The sequence below is a fragment of the Numida meleagris genome, chromosome 3 (assembly GCF_002078875.1).
Source record: "Numida meleagris isolate 19003 breed g44 Domestic line chromosome 3, NumMel1.0, whole genome shotgun sequence".
NCBI classification, from domain to species: domain Eukaryota; kingdom Metazoa; phylum Chordata; class Aves; order Galliformes; family Numididae; genus Numida; species Numida meleagris.
In genome coordinates, this window is record NC_034411.1 from 83896085 (window position 1) to 83910724 (window position 14640).

General features: G+C 38.5%; 1 protein-coding gene across 8 annotated transcripts in view; it reads right to left on the reverse strand.

Moving 5' to 3' along the window:
- ADGRB3 (adhesion G protein-coupled receptor B3) overlaps positions 1 to 14640 on the reverse strand; it is a 463944-nt gene that overhangs the window by 445425 nt on the left and 3879 nt on the right. The window lies entirely within an intron of this gene.

Consider the following 14640-nt stretch of genomic DNA (forward strand, 5'->3'; position numbering starts at 1 on the left):
TTCATAATGAAGAAAGACCATGCGCAAAGTAGAGGGTAAAACAGGTATGTCCAACGTGCAGCTCGTAGGCTGCACGCAGCCTGGCACAGCTCGCAATGCAGCCTGGCCTCTGCCCCCACCTCCACAGTGGCAGGTCTACCCCAACGAGCAGCCTGACCTGGACCCAGGGCGCGCAACCATCACTCAGCACCAACTAAACATCTGTGCAATATTTACCCTATCTGGGCAGCAACCAGGGTACAAGGAGGGCACAGTGCAGTGCTAACTCCGGTTATGGCAAATAACGTTATGCATTTTGATACATTGGCTAAACACAGTCCTGGGAACTGAAAAAAAAATGCAGCTGTGCTTTCCATTTTGATAAAGGAATTTGAGAACAGCTTTATAGATTGCCCAAAAAATTATCTTTATTTTTGTATATTTGCAACTCCATTTTCAGTCAACATAAATACATGACATGCAAATTTTCAAATGGAATGTACAGAGTTGTAGTCAGATATTCAACTCAAAAATCTGTCTCAACTGTACTTTTATAAGCTTTCTCTTATCAGAGAGAAATATCCCTTGCTTCACAATCATGCCTTATTAATGTCATCACTTTTTGGCAGTATGTACTGTTGTGAACAACTGTTTTCAAGGAAAAATAAAATTTCATCAAAAATCTCTGACAAACACCTTGAGAACTCCCTAAGAATTTAAATCACTGCCACTGAACCAGGCCAGTGCATTTGTTTCACATAAACAAGGTCAAATATCCCACTAGTTTTATGGTATTGTTGCTCTCCTTTTTATGTTTTAATAAAAAAATTAAAAATAACATATGTTGTTATTTATATACAGTATATGTTTTATGAGGGCTGCTCAAAAAGGAATGCCTCTTATTTTATGATGTTGGCCCATGGATGTTGGTGGTATGGCAGTTGAGGTTGAACCTTCCCACCAATATCCCATTACATGTTGTTGCCGTGTGACAGATGGCAGCAGAGGGCCAGTCTGACAACACTGCGCTTTACATGGAAGTGTGTACAAAGCAAAGGTGTGTAACTGAATTCCTCCATGCAGAAAAAGACACCCACTGACATTCATTGACACTTAACATTTATGGAGACTAAACTGTGGATGTGCACACAGGTAGTGAGTAGTGCATTTCAGCAGTGGTTACAGCTACAGTGGGTCACCTCTGCTGGTGCAGGTTTTAATGAGTGTGGTACGCAGGCTCTTGTTCTTTGCTGGTGAAAATGGAGATCTAATGGTGGTGATTATGTTGAAAAACTGTTTTGTAGCTGAGATTTTGCTCTAACAAACAGTGTCACTGTGCTCACTTTATCTGTTGTAGTTTCCATGGAAATAAATAGCAGATACTACTTTCAGAGTGGCCTACATACATGTGGCCCAAGACAAATTCTCTTCACTCAATACAGCCCAGGCAAGCCAAAAGGTTTGACATCCATGGTGTAAAGCTAGGACTATCAGCCTTCTCACAGACCTTGAATTTGAACAGGTTGTGTGACTGGAGTGGGAGGGGAAAAACAGCAAAGGGAATTAAATACAGGGATTTTATTTCTGAACAGAATATAGAATATAGCTGAAATAAAGGCTGAAGTTTTGTTGTGTGTGTTGGTTTGTTGTTTTTGTTTTTAATTCCTACAAAGCTTCTGTGTTTGTTTACTTCACCTATTTTGTGTCCCAGAAGGGATAAACTGTAAGCTTTGAGTACTAATAAGACTAGAGAAAGTGCAAGCTTCTGGGAAATCTGAAGGCTTAGCTAAAAGAGTAATGTAAGAGGTAACAACCTAGAGATCGGAGAAACTACTGGGAGACCGGGGGAAGAAAAAAGCAAAAAATACCCATACGTAGAGCTAGTGCAGTTTCAAGGGAAGCTAAAGAATGCATAAACCTTGTGCTCTAAGTTGCAAACCAAGAAGCCTGCTCAGTATTTCGCTGTGAGCTCTGTCAGGGCAATGTGACAATTTCTAAAAAAGAGCTGCAAGTTACAAATACCAAATATGCTGAAATGGACTTTGTGGCCTGAGGGTCTGTCTTATGAGAGAAACAGTGTGTGATCATCCTTCAAGTTAGCATGCATATAATGTATTCTCTGATCAACACAGCACTTTATGTCTTCGCCAGCGCATCACTACTACCATGAGCAATGCACGTCTGCCAAAGGAACAAAGGAGAATACCAGATTTCTGCATGCATGCCAAAGAGATCCCTGTTCTGAAATGGCAGGACTCCTGATTTTGTCATAGCATCAGACAATATCTTGGTGTCATATTGCAAGAGCGACTTTCTTTAGAAAAGAACATTCAGCACCTACAGAATTTTCCCCAAGAAATCTCCAGTGTATCTCCATTTATTTACTTATTTGTCATTAATCCATACAACAGACACAAATACTTTCTAAATTTTCATCTTTTCAGCTGATTTTAATCCAATTTTCTCTCTATGAAAAGCTCCAGATAGACTTCTTTTCAGCATACCACTGTGACTTCCCTAATTTGCCAAGAAGATCAATTTTAAATTATAGCTTTCTCTCTTAAAATGTACATAGATTCTAAACAGCTGTGAAACATAAGTTCAAAAGGTGTAAGGATAACTGAGCTGTGAGGAAAGTCTGACTGGACAAGACTTTCTAGTCCTTGGTTGATACCAGACACATTATAAAGATCCATGTTGAAAAGGCTTTGTGATTCACACCATTCTGTGCTGCTAGCAAAAAAAATATATGTTTTTTTTTTTAATTCAGATCTCTCTTAGCCATAAAAGTAGCAAGAAGATCACTGGAAAGAATAGCTTTTATGAACATATTGACAGGAATTTTAATATAAAAAATTGTTTTGAACCTGCAGTCTTCCAAACTTGACTGTTTAAAGCAAAATATTCTGGTCCAACTGTATGTGCAATAGAAGATAAATGGTAGAAATGTAAAGATTCCTTGGACAAAATATATCAGGGCATAATAGTAAGATGTTCTTAGGAATAAATTTAAAAAGTTACCAACCTCTGAAATCTAGTAATCGCTAAGCAGTTTCTGTTGATAGGACCAAAAGATCCTATGTTGTGGCTTTTGCATTTTTCACTTAATTCCACCTAAGCAAATTGTAAATACTGTGGTTAAGATGATCTTCTTGTCATATTTTTTTATAATCTTTACATCCTTTAGGGCCACAGCCACATATTCTTCTGTAGTTCATTGTACAATAAACATAATCTTCCAATATTTCATAATTTAAAGCTTTCTCAGGAAGAAATTCTCTGACAGTGGTTTTTATCTTAAGTAACTGTCAACTTCATCTTCAAATGCATATCATGTACTCAAAATGTTTTGTGAAGGGAAACATTTAGAGATGAATGCAAAATTAAATATACAGAAAAACAAGAAACAAAAGCATCTATTTCTACTGTAATTTCATCAGTCATAACCCAGCATCAGGCAATGGTGTCTAAAGTGATTCCTGTTTTTATCCAGATAGGTCTAGAATGATACCATTTGTCAAACATAAGTAAATGAGACGATACTACCTTTTTTCATCTAACAAAAAGTAAGATGCAGAATGCTGAAATTTTGTAACGAATTCCACAGAAGCTCCGGGACATATTTAAGAATGAAAAAGAAAAAATAAAAGTAAAAAAGTAAAAAGTAAAAAAAGAAAAGTACAATGAAGGTAATCAGTTCCATTCTTGCTGATTAATTCTAAAGGGTTTTTAGTGTAGCTTTGTATCCCAATAAGTACAGCACTGCTACTGCCAGGAGAAAGCCTCGGGACATGTCAAATGTTGTCTGAACCTGTCTTGTTCTTCCTCAAGATTTGTTTAAGCTTGTTTAATGACCAGGCAGCTATTGCCCGATTTGTTTAACTTTTACTTTATATAAGCATATTTTTAATATAGATGGTAGGAACACAGAGTACAGGTTTGTATAGAATGATGTACTTATTAACCCATCATAATGATACAGTGGAGAAAAGCATAGTCATGGTAAGGGAGCCTCCAAAGGGGAAATGCTGGATGCAGTGCAGAAGAGCACAGGCCAAGCAGGGTTAATGGGAAACTGAGGACGGTACTCAGGATCCCAACACTAAGAATACACAGTTGATCAGTCAAAGAAGACCTGGGATGTGGGCAAAACTGAGTTCTTGTGAACAAAAGAGCATTCATCCAACTTATGTAAGACAGTCCATGTATAGTAACATGCAGCCGCAGACCAGTGAACAACATTTAAAAACATGCTACAAAACACACAAAAATAGCCCCACATGGACCATTGTGGGAAAGGAAAGTGATCAGCCATAAAATTCCTTCACGGGAAGAACTTGGGACACTGATAACTCCTTGTACAGCCCCACTCTAAGATGGATGCCAACAACCTTCAGATCAGGAGGAACCTGAAAGGGTGAGGGTAACTGCACAGAGGAGGGCTGCTAAGAGGAGGTGGGTGTGTATGAACAGTTTATTATCACTAAGCTTGTTCTTCAAATGTACTCGTTTGTAGAGGATTTTTTTCTTTATTTTCTGTAGGAATTGAATCTGGACTAATGCCTTATTAGACTGTTTTCAAATAAACTAAGTAACATATATAAAGATAGTACACAAGACAGAAAGCTGCAGAATAAAATGGAATTCTCGCAAATTATATTTCCTTTTGAAAAATCTGGCTGCCTTTCCCTAAAATTACACTTCAATTGATGTTAAATTGGGCATATATGGTAACATCACAAAAACACATTACAGTTCTAGTTAATATTAACCATAAAGAACTTAGTATTCTTTATCTTGAATCAAATTAATCCAAATAACATTAAAATAATTGTTTGATGTTCTAATATTGACTTGATATATTAAAGAGTATACACGTTTTCATTTAAGGGTCTTTACTGGCAAACCTACTTTTAATTAAATCTCATTTACATGAATAATCCTGTTGATTCAATGTGATTAATTATGTGTGTGTGAACACAAAAGCATGAATACAGTCACATCTGAAGATCATTTAGATGCTACATCCTGGCATGCTTGTGTTCCTCTTCATGTCTTATTTATTGTAGAAAAATTTTATTGTAAAGTTACTTTACATGTTATGTTATCTCAAACTAAAATGTATTTTTGCAGCAGTTTAGATTTAAGACGGACAAAAATCCATTATCCAAAACTTAAAAGCATGGGATAGAAGATAAATGTATGCTTCATTCATTCCCTTCATATATAAAACAGTCAGTAAAACCACTTGAACTTCAGGCACCAGAAAACACCTAAAGAAAATATGGATTTGATTTTCATCAGAATTGTGAGAAAAACATCTTTCAGGTTTAGCACTTATGGCATAATCCATATGTTTTAAGTACTTGTATGATACTGCTTACTGAGCAACCTATAAACTTTGATATATTTAGCCTCCTAATATCACCAGAAGGCATTATAGCAATGCTATTGGGAACAGAAGTGATGCACAGAAGCTGTATTTACAAAGGAAATAAAATAAATGTTCATGCCCTACCAGGCCTCCATCCAAAATGGGGAACTCAAAAATGTTCATTGAAGGGCAGCCCACACCCACTAGTGTTAAGAGCCACAAGCAACATGAACAAGATGCATTCAAAGATCCATCTGGTCATCCCCTTAGCTGTGAGAAGTAGCAAACTCCTGAGAATCAGTTCCACCTATTTAGTCATAGGGCCTAATCCTAAAGGTGGCCTTGGACCACATCTACTTAACCAAGCTTTGCATGGATGACAGCAAAAGATTACAGCCTCCTATTATAAACTAATGCTAACCCAGAACTGATCATCCTGAAACCAGCTGCAGCATCTGAATTAATCTGGATTCAGTGGCTCTGGTTCTCAGAAGGTTTGTCTGGTCAAGGAATAGGAATATTCTTGATTTTTTCCCAAATTTGAAACTGCCTTGATTTTTGTGGATAAATTAAATATTTATTGCACTAAAGAGAATGGACATGTAAGAATTTGAACATTTGTTGTAAAACAGGAAAGTGTAGGTTCCAGGACTTGCTCCAGTTATGTTTAATGAATTATCAAACTTTTCTTCTGATTGTAATTCTCCTTCAAGCATTTAGCCTCTTATCTATTGGATTTACGAACCCAAATAACAGCCTAATCAGTTGAACCCCTATGGTCCTATGCATAACTCCCACAGCTTTATCAGATGCTGGGACTGGCTAATACCCCAGTCTCGGCGCCGTCCACCCCTTCAAGGAAAGCAAAGCTTCATGATGCTTTCTGTATTGTCAGTGGTTTCCTAGACATTTGGTTCAGAAAGGACCAGCTGGACTGGGCTCTGTATTTGTATTACTCCTGCAGTTCTGTATCTTTTTCCTCCTTTTCCTTGTCAGTATGAAGTACATCCATCAACCTTCAAATCTACCAGTACAGAGCACCTCTGTGCCAATCACTGCAGATATCAGACAATGCCACAGAATGAACAAAACATGTCCAAGGATAAAAGCATAACTCATTATTGTTCAAGCTGAAGTGCCCAGCTTTGCAGATAATTCACTTCTATGTATACATAACAGAAAGGACTGCAAAGAATATATTAATGGTTAGGTAAGCAAAATAAAGGAAAAATGTGCAAGAAAAAAAATGAATGATTCACGATTCAAAGAAAGATTCTACATGAAATCTTAAGATTTACAATTTTCTGAAGTTTTTTCAGGAAAAAAAATAGCTTCTTACATTAAAGATGTGCAACACTATTCTTCCACGGCAATAAATTGCACTAATTAAATTGCCTGATTTTCTGATCAGTAATTTAAGACCTCTCCAGCTGCACTACAGCAATGAGACTTTGTAGACTCATCCCTGGGCGCTCTCTGCAGACTTCCACAGTGATTTGCACAACTCTTCAGTGGTCAGTAGGAAGCCCCGGGTGAACACGTATCATGCACACTATAAGTGTCCATTCTTAACACGGTAACTGAACCTGGTATATCTGCCTAGAAATACAGTATGATGAAATTGGCTGCTAACACATGTAAAAGAATGGGCAAGAGTGATATGTTCTGACTGCTTTTTGATTTGGCCTAAGCCAGTCTAAACCTGGCTAAATCAGTACAGCTGTTTCTTTCCAGCTGCTTCTTGTTCCTTTTTTTCAGACTGATGGAGGATCCACAGTGCCACTGTAGCACACTCACCCAACACTGAGATTATCCAACCCAAAAACAAACAAAAATCAAACAAATTAAAAACAGAACAAAATTAAAAAAACAACAACAATGGTGAATAGTTTTTTGCTTGGCTGCAGAGCTGAAATAGTTCAACAAAGAGAAAGGAGTGAAGGCAGAGCCTTCTCAGCAGTAATGTGGTTTAAGACTGACACTAGCAATTTGTGGTAACATACCACAGTTGAAGTCAAGTTTGAAAAAATGCCCTTTTAACGGAAGGCATTTCCAGCTGTAGTTAGAAGAGGTAAGGTTGGAAATCTGGTTCCACTTTCCACAGCTAAGAGCTGGAGAATTGCTCTTTTCATCCTGCATGCCCCCCATCAGCCTTCAGTGAAGAATGCTTAATAGCACATGATACCAGCTATTGCTGAAAGTTATAAATCATGATATAAACAAACAATGTCTCTACATAACTGATAACTGAGGAATCAGTACATAAAGAACACTAGGAACCAAAGCCAACTCCCAAACTGTTTTACATCTACTGAGAGAGTGAATTGGTGAAAAATGACCAAAGAAGCAATGGCTCATTATTCCTCCACTGTTACCAATTTTCTATCAAACTACTAAAACATGAGTGACATTCAAAGTTTATATTTTTTGTTGTGTCGTGTTCTTGTGATTTTGGGGAGATATAAATGAAATTTGAACTGAGTAACTGAAAATAGCTTTATCCTAAATTTCAGTTGCACACAAAGAATGCTAATCTGACTATATCATGTCTTGCTTCACCTTCAAATAATAAAGAACGAAAACTGGAAACCAAAGGAAAATGCATGAAGAGGCTATCAGCTAAAAGAGAAAGACAGCAAGCAGATACAAAATAGTGCATTTTCATAGTGCTGCTTCACTCTATCAAGTGTTAAGAATGGCTTCAGAAGTAAAACTAAAGAGAAAAAAATCTATGTCTGAAAAGATAAAATTAATACAAATAATGAAATAATTTTCAATTGATAGAAGAAATATACGGTATCACTTTTTCACATGTATTCTGTGGGCTCTAATCTTTACTGAGATGAAAATGTGTTTATAGCACTGAGAATTTGTCTTGAGTAAGGACAATAATTTGGCCACTGCAGAGTAAAGCAACAATACTAGTTCCATACAGTGTCATTACAGATTGGTTTTGTTCATTTTGATCATGGCTAGTCCATCAGAAAAAACATCATTGGTAATTTTATATAAACTTTACTTGCAACTTCTCTTAGAGATTAATAAAACCGAGAATAGCTCTGAAAAATTTTGACTTTCTTCCTCTTGAGATTTAACTAGCATAAAATGGGGCTCCAACTGAAATATTCATAAATCAGTGGTACATAATTTGTAAATTTGTACTTTACACCGTGTACAACTTTCTTTATCCTGAAGAGTATTTTATATTTCTTGTTAACAGTGAATGCAAATAATGCTCAATGGAATTCTGCAATGACCTTTGTTTTATTACAATTACTGCATATTTATAAATGAACAGCTAAACTTCAATTTGAAGACTGCAACTTTGAGTTAGAATCCTTTGATAAAATTAATTCCCTAAGACGAGAAAAAGAAATTCTCTTCTGAAAATTCCTCTGTGTATACCAACACACAAAGCAGATTTTTTCCATGCTTCTGCAAGAACAAAACTAAACAAAACAGCAGTATGTTTAGATCTGAAAAGGAGAGGATAAATTTATTTTAAAAGAACACATGCTAGACTACATAATCGCTGTATTAACTAAATTTATAGCATATATATGCATAGGAAACTACGTAGTAAGAAATGCAGTACCTCCATTATGTCATAATATAACTCCATGTAATGTCACTGAGACCTAATACCACTATGTAAACAGAATCACCATTAACATCTGTTAATGCCTGTTCTACAGGTGAACACTTACACATTAGTCTATAGGACGTGCAAGGACGAGGTCTAAAATGCTGCAAAGACATTGTGTACTCTGCACACCTAAAGTGTAATAAAAGTATTTGAGGACAAAAGGCACAGCTTACCAGTATGGCAAAGGAAAAAATAACACCTGACTGGTGTGAAATGTTTGATGGTACATGACTCAGTGCTATTGAGTTCAGAAGAACCAGCAGGAAGAGCTGTTCCTAATTCTGGAATTCTGTTCCTAATTCAAATATTCTCTGAATTCAGTCTCAACGTTTAATTTAATTATATATATTCCCCATTCTTTATCACTGTTTTCTATTTAGATCCTATTTAGAATAGAGACCTTCAACAGCATTTTTGTGCATAAACATAATGCTCTCTCTCCAGCTGAGAGCAGGTCTCCATTATGTTTATGCACAATAATGTTCAATTCAAGTGAAAATGGTCATTTATTGAACAAAAAAAACCAGCTGAAGTTACAAAGCAGCTTCTAGCATGCTATTTCACTGAAATCACCAATGTTATATCCAAGCAGTGAGCTCAAGGAAAACCAGTGCTCATGTCCATACAGTACACCTGTGATCTCACTGAAGGCAGAGCAAACTCTTGCAGCAGGCTGATATTTCCTCCCAAAATAAATAACATGCCATCCCCTCAGTGTGAGAAGTCTTAAACAAAACACTGATACAATCTGTAATATCAATGAAACTGCAACTCAGACGGATATACATAATGAAGTATATTTACTAAAAAGACAAATAACTGGAAACAAAGCTATTTAAATGGGCTTTTCCTACTGCAGTGGGTATTGTCTAGGCACTTTCCTTTTTGAAGATATCAGTTATGTGTTGATCCAAAGCCTATCAAATTCAGCACATATATGAAGTTATATATGAAGTGCTGACTAGTCTTGCACACAAAGTTCTAAATTTTACATCAAAACAGCAAGAACTTTCATAGTTTACTAAAGTAAAATAGATCAATACACTGCCAACTGAAATACAATCATTAATGATAATAACATATAATCCTTGAAGAAAAAGGTAGGGCTTATTGTTTAAAAGATTTTTATCATTAATGCTTTTCCTACAGTGCATCACCTAAAAAAAACGAAGATCTGAAATCAAACTGTCATGGCTTTGATAAAGTATCTTCTTGTGAGTAGTCCAGAGTAACCAAATGTGTACTAAGATTATAAATGTTTAGGGTGATCTTTTTCTTTTAGCAAATTAAGTCCAAAAGGGCATTACATGAAGCCTACTGGAATCCATAGGAGATTTTGAAACATTTCTTTCTTTCAATGGGGAACCAGGCCTGCAAAACAGAAACTCTGATTTTATGAAAGTTTCCATGCATATTTTGGTCATAAACTTTTTAGGAGAAATATTCTATTCCTGTGAAAAAAATATCTTCTGTAAAATTATTTTGTACATTCTAGATTTTCACTGCTCATGAACAGCATGAGTAAAAATTTTAGCACGTAAGTTTTCATACAATATATTATGTCATAAAGAAAAAAAACTTTTCACACAAAATTAAAAAGCCTGTCCTTGCATTAGCGTTCACCTTCCTTTGTCCCTTTGAACCCAGAAGTTTTATATAAAAGTCCTATTGCATGAAGAAGTATATATAAATTATTACAAGTCTTTCAAGTATTTTATTGTACACTTCCACTATTTTGTAAAATAGATTTATTTATTTTGGATTTTATAAATGTTGCTTTAATACAAAATATTTGTTAAACACCAGATTTTAAATATAACAATAGACATGGAAGGATGTTAGACTCCATTTAGTAATTTTAGATCTTCCTAGACAAACCCTGCACTGATTTAACAGTGTAAACTCTCTAACAGAGCCATGCTATAACGTGTTGCTCCAGAATATGACTTTTTTTTTTAAATGAGACGTCCAACCTACTCAGCCAGCTACTCACCTCTGGTGACTATGCGGTGAAAATTAGAAATTCATCTTCAGTGTGTGCAACAAGAGGCAGGCATTCATTGAACAGCACGAAAAAAATGCATATATGCCATGAAACTATCTGCATCTTGCTATTATGCAACAATGTATCCTAAATTATAGTTTTAAAGGGACACTGGTAGTAAATATTTTGAGAGATCTCTGTTGTTTTCAGGTCTGAAATCAGAAAACAAACAGACAAACAAACGAACTCCAACAGCTGCTGCATGCTGAGATGCTGACATGCAGCATTATGATTTGCAACAAAACAGACCAACGCTACATTCCTACCATAACGTGACTTAATGTGACTATCCCCTCACCCCCCTTCCTTCCTTCTGCTGGATGAATGTAAGAGGACAAACTGATTACTTTAACTGTTTTACAACTGAAAACCCCAAAACAAAGCTTCTCTCTAAGTCAACCATTAAAATAAAGAAACCAAACCACACAACAGCATTATTGCCTTGTAGTGGTCGCAATTAGAAAACACATTTTTTTTTGCATTCTTATTATCACCCCGTATAAAAATACATGGATTAACTTAATGCAAAGGCTTACAGGTCCACAGAAGTCAGAATGAAGCCCCGTCATATTGACAGAAACTTCATGAGATACTTCAGTCACAGCACTGAAGATCAAGAGGGCAAATTCCCCTAAGCCCTTAGACTCGGGCCCTTGCCAGAGTGTTCACTGAGATCTATTTGCCAGTGCTTTGATCCAGGCTAAGCACATCAGATGTAAGGCTATGGAAAAGCATCAAGATATAATGAAACTAGGTCTTAGTGAAAATGTGGTGGTTTTCAATGTTGCTTTAATCAGTGACACCAAAGATGATCTGCCTATGGAAGACATGCTGATTAAACTTCGTATTTCCAAACCATTTTATTAAAAGAAAAAAAAATAGTTACAGCCTCCTTTTTTGACCTAATTCCTTTAATTGTTGAACATTCTTCAGCACTTTTAGAAACACAATCATCCATTGTGTACTTGTCACATCTTTTGTAAAATGCTACACATATCTGAAAAGGAAAAATACCATCTTTCATCCGTTTTCCTAAGCCATTTATCATATTCAAAATTGTAAAATTCTTCAGAGGTTCAAAAAAGAAGCAGAAAGCTTTAATCTAAATGTTCTCTATTTACGTCATGGTTCTTGAAAGAGGCTGGAAACAGTTTTTGGAAAAGATTTTGCATTTCATATAGTCAAGCTTGATGAAAGCAAATCTGAAGGATGGGAGGGTATGCATAATCTTGTAGAAAGCTGTCAGGTCTTTGCAATTCCCTTCCAGAGGCCATTGCTAGGCAATGTCAGTACCAAACCTCAAAGTAATTCACAAATTCTTAAAATGCAATCTTACTAACTCCGGAGCCCTCTCACAGAGGCAAACAACCACCGTTGTTTTTAAAACTCAACCTATGCTAATAAAGCTGCACTTTCTGTCACCACTGTGAATTTCAGCAACAAGAAACACCTCCCTGCTATTGGTCACCTGGTTTTTACTACCTATGCTGATCTAACTTGAACCAGATTACCTGTAAAAGCAAATTTCCCCTTTCTTGCCTAATGTCTGCTGACACAAGTGATGAATTGCATAATGTCTGTGGTAGGAAAATTCTACGCTCTGATCCTTCAACAAAGCCTCCAACTGAACTACAAGCCAGTTTCATGCAAACAGATCTGCTTGAAAAATAGGAACCAATCTGCAGAAAACGAACCAATACACCTCTCCTGCAGGGTTTTTAACGTTCTCAAAAGGCAAAAAATGCTTCAAACACTGAATTGGAAGACACAGAGTATACTGCTATGGAGAAGCACTGTGAGGCTCAAATTGCTAACTGATCATTACTTTCAGTAACGGCCGAATGAACAATGTCCAAAGCATTAAAATAAGTAAATAAAACACTGAAATAATTGCATTAGTGTTAAAATTCTCAGCCGCACTCCCGCACAAAACACTGAAACACCATGCTAAACAAGTGAAGAATAAAACTGCTGCCCTCTGTAACAATGCTGTTTACGCAGGAAATATCCAGGGAAAGCCACAAGTAGGGGCAAGAATTAAAACGTGACGGAGACTGACGGAAAGAAAACGCATTGCCAACATGTTTGAGAATTCAAGGCAAAATAGAGCGTTTGCCCTAAAGCGTTCTCTGTCCTCTCTACTAAGGACAGAAAAATGGATGTTTTACATAGCAGGCTCTGGAATTCAGCCTATTTTTGAGGAGCTCTGACGGGCCCGTGCACCCGGCAGAGCTGTCACTCCGTCCCCTTCCCCAGGGACGCGGGGACAGATCCTCGTCCCTGGGTCACGCCGTGCCCCGCGGGAGCTGCTCGCCCTGGGCTCCGCGGCCTCCCGGGGGCTAATTAGCGCTAATTAGCGCTAAGCGACGCTAAATGCCATTCCCGCCGCCTCTCCGGGAGGTGACGGGAGCGGAGCTTCCCCGTCGCTTCAGATCGCGCCGAGCTGTGAGGTGCTCGCAGAGACCTGCGGGGCACCAGAAGTGTCCCCTGTCCCTCTCAGCCCCGCTGGCACCGCGGCAGCTGGAGCAAGTTCAGCTTTTCTTCTCCCACAGCACTGGAGCTTGGCTGCCCTTAAAGAAAATCCTCTCCTAACAACGTGTCAATGTTACATTCCTCCACAAAGCCACTTCTATGAGGGGGGCTGGGAGCTTGGCGCTGCCTCGCCACAGACAGGGAGCTTTGTGGCTGTGCAGAAAACAAGGAGAGTGGGAACACTTCCTGCATTAAAATGCAGCACCCTGGGCTGGGTGATTTATCCTTTGCAGCAGGGGCAGAGATCCCCTGGCTGCTCCATCCCTACACTGCTGCTCGGAAGGACCCCACGTACAAAGGCTGCGCTCAGACCTCCTCTCTCTCGTGGGTTCAACCTACGTTCTGGTCTCCCTGCAGTGTTCTTCCCCAAATCACCCTCACACTTCCCCAGAACATCAGGAGGCGGCAGCGGGGTTGGGGGGGGGGAGAGGGGGAGAGGCAAGGGGCTGCCACTTTCACTGCTGGATCCCTGCCTTCCCACCATTCCACCTTTTCCAAGGGGGGCACGAAGCAGCTGTCAGGACTGACACATCCACCCACCCCCACTGTGTGATGCAAAACCTCCATCTCCTCCAGCTGAGGCCTCCTGGGAAAGGGGCACTGCAGCAGCCTGCAGCCCCTTTGCAGGGCTTCTGGCAGATCAACGAGCCTCGTGCTGCACCTCGATGCATTACAGAGGGCTTGCCCTGGAGAAACACATTTGTTTTTTGTTTTGGTTCTTGGTTGCTGAAGTCTGGCTCAGCTGGGACCAGGCATACTTAGCATGGCGAATCACTGGGTATTTTACAGAGCTTGCCTGCATGCCTTTGGAAATGTTTCTCTTACAAAGTCGAGGAGTCTCATCAAGATGTTGCAGTGGAGTGTAAGGAGGTGAGGTGGTGAGTGCCTGCTGGCTCACCACCTGTGGGCACTGCTGTGAGAGAGGGCTGACAACTGAGCATACCTACATTTGAGGGCTTCCAGCATTGCTCAGCAGTACTACGTGTTGGAGGCTCGTAGGCCAGCTTTGAAATGAGAATGCAGCCCTCCCTGCCCTAAGGGAGCGCACATCATCTCCAGGCCTTG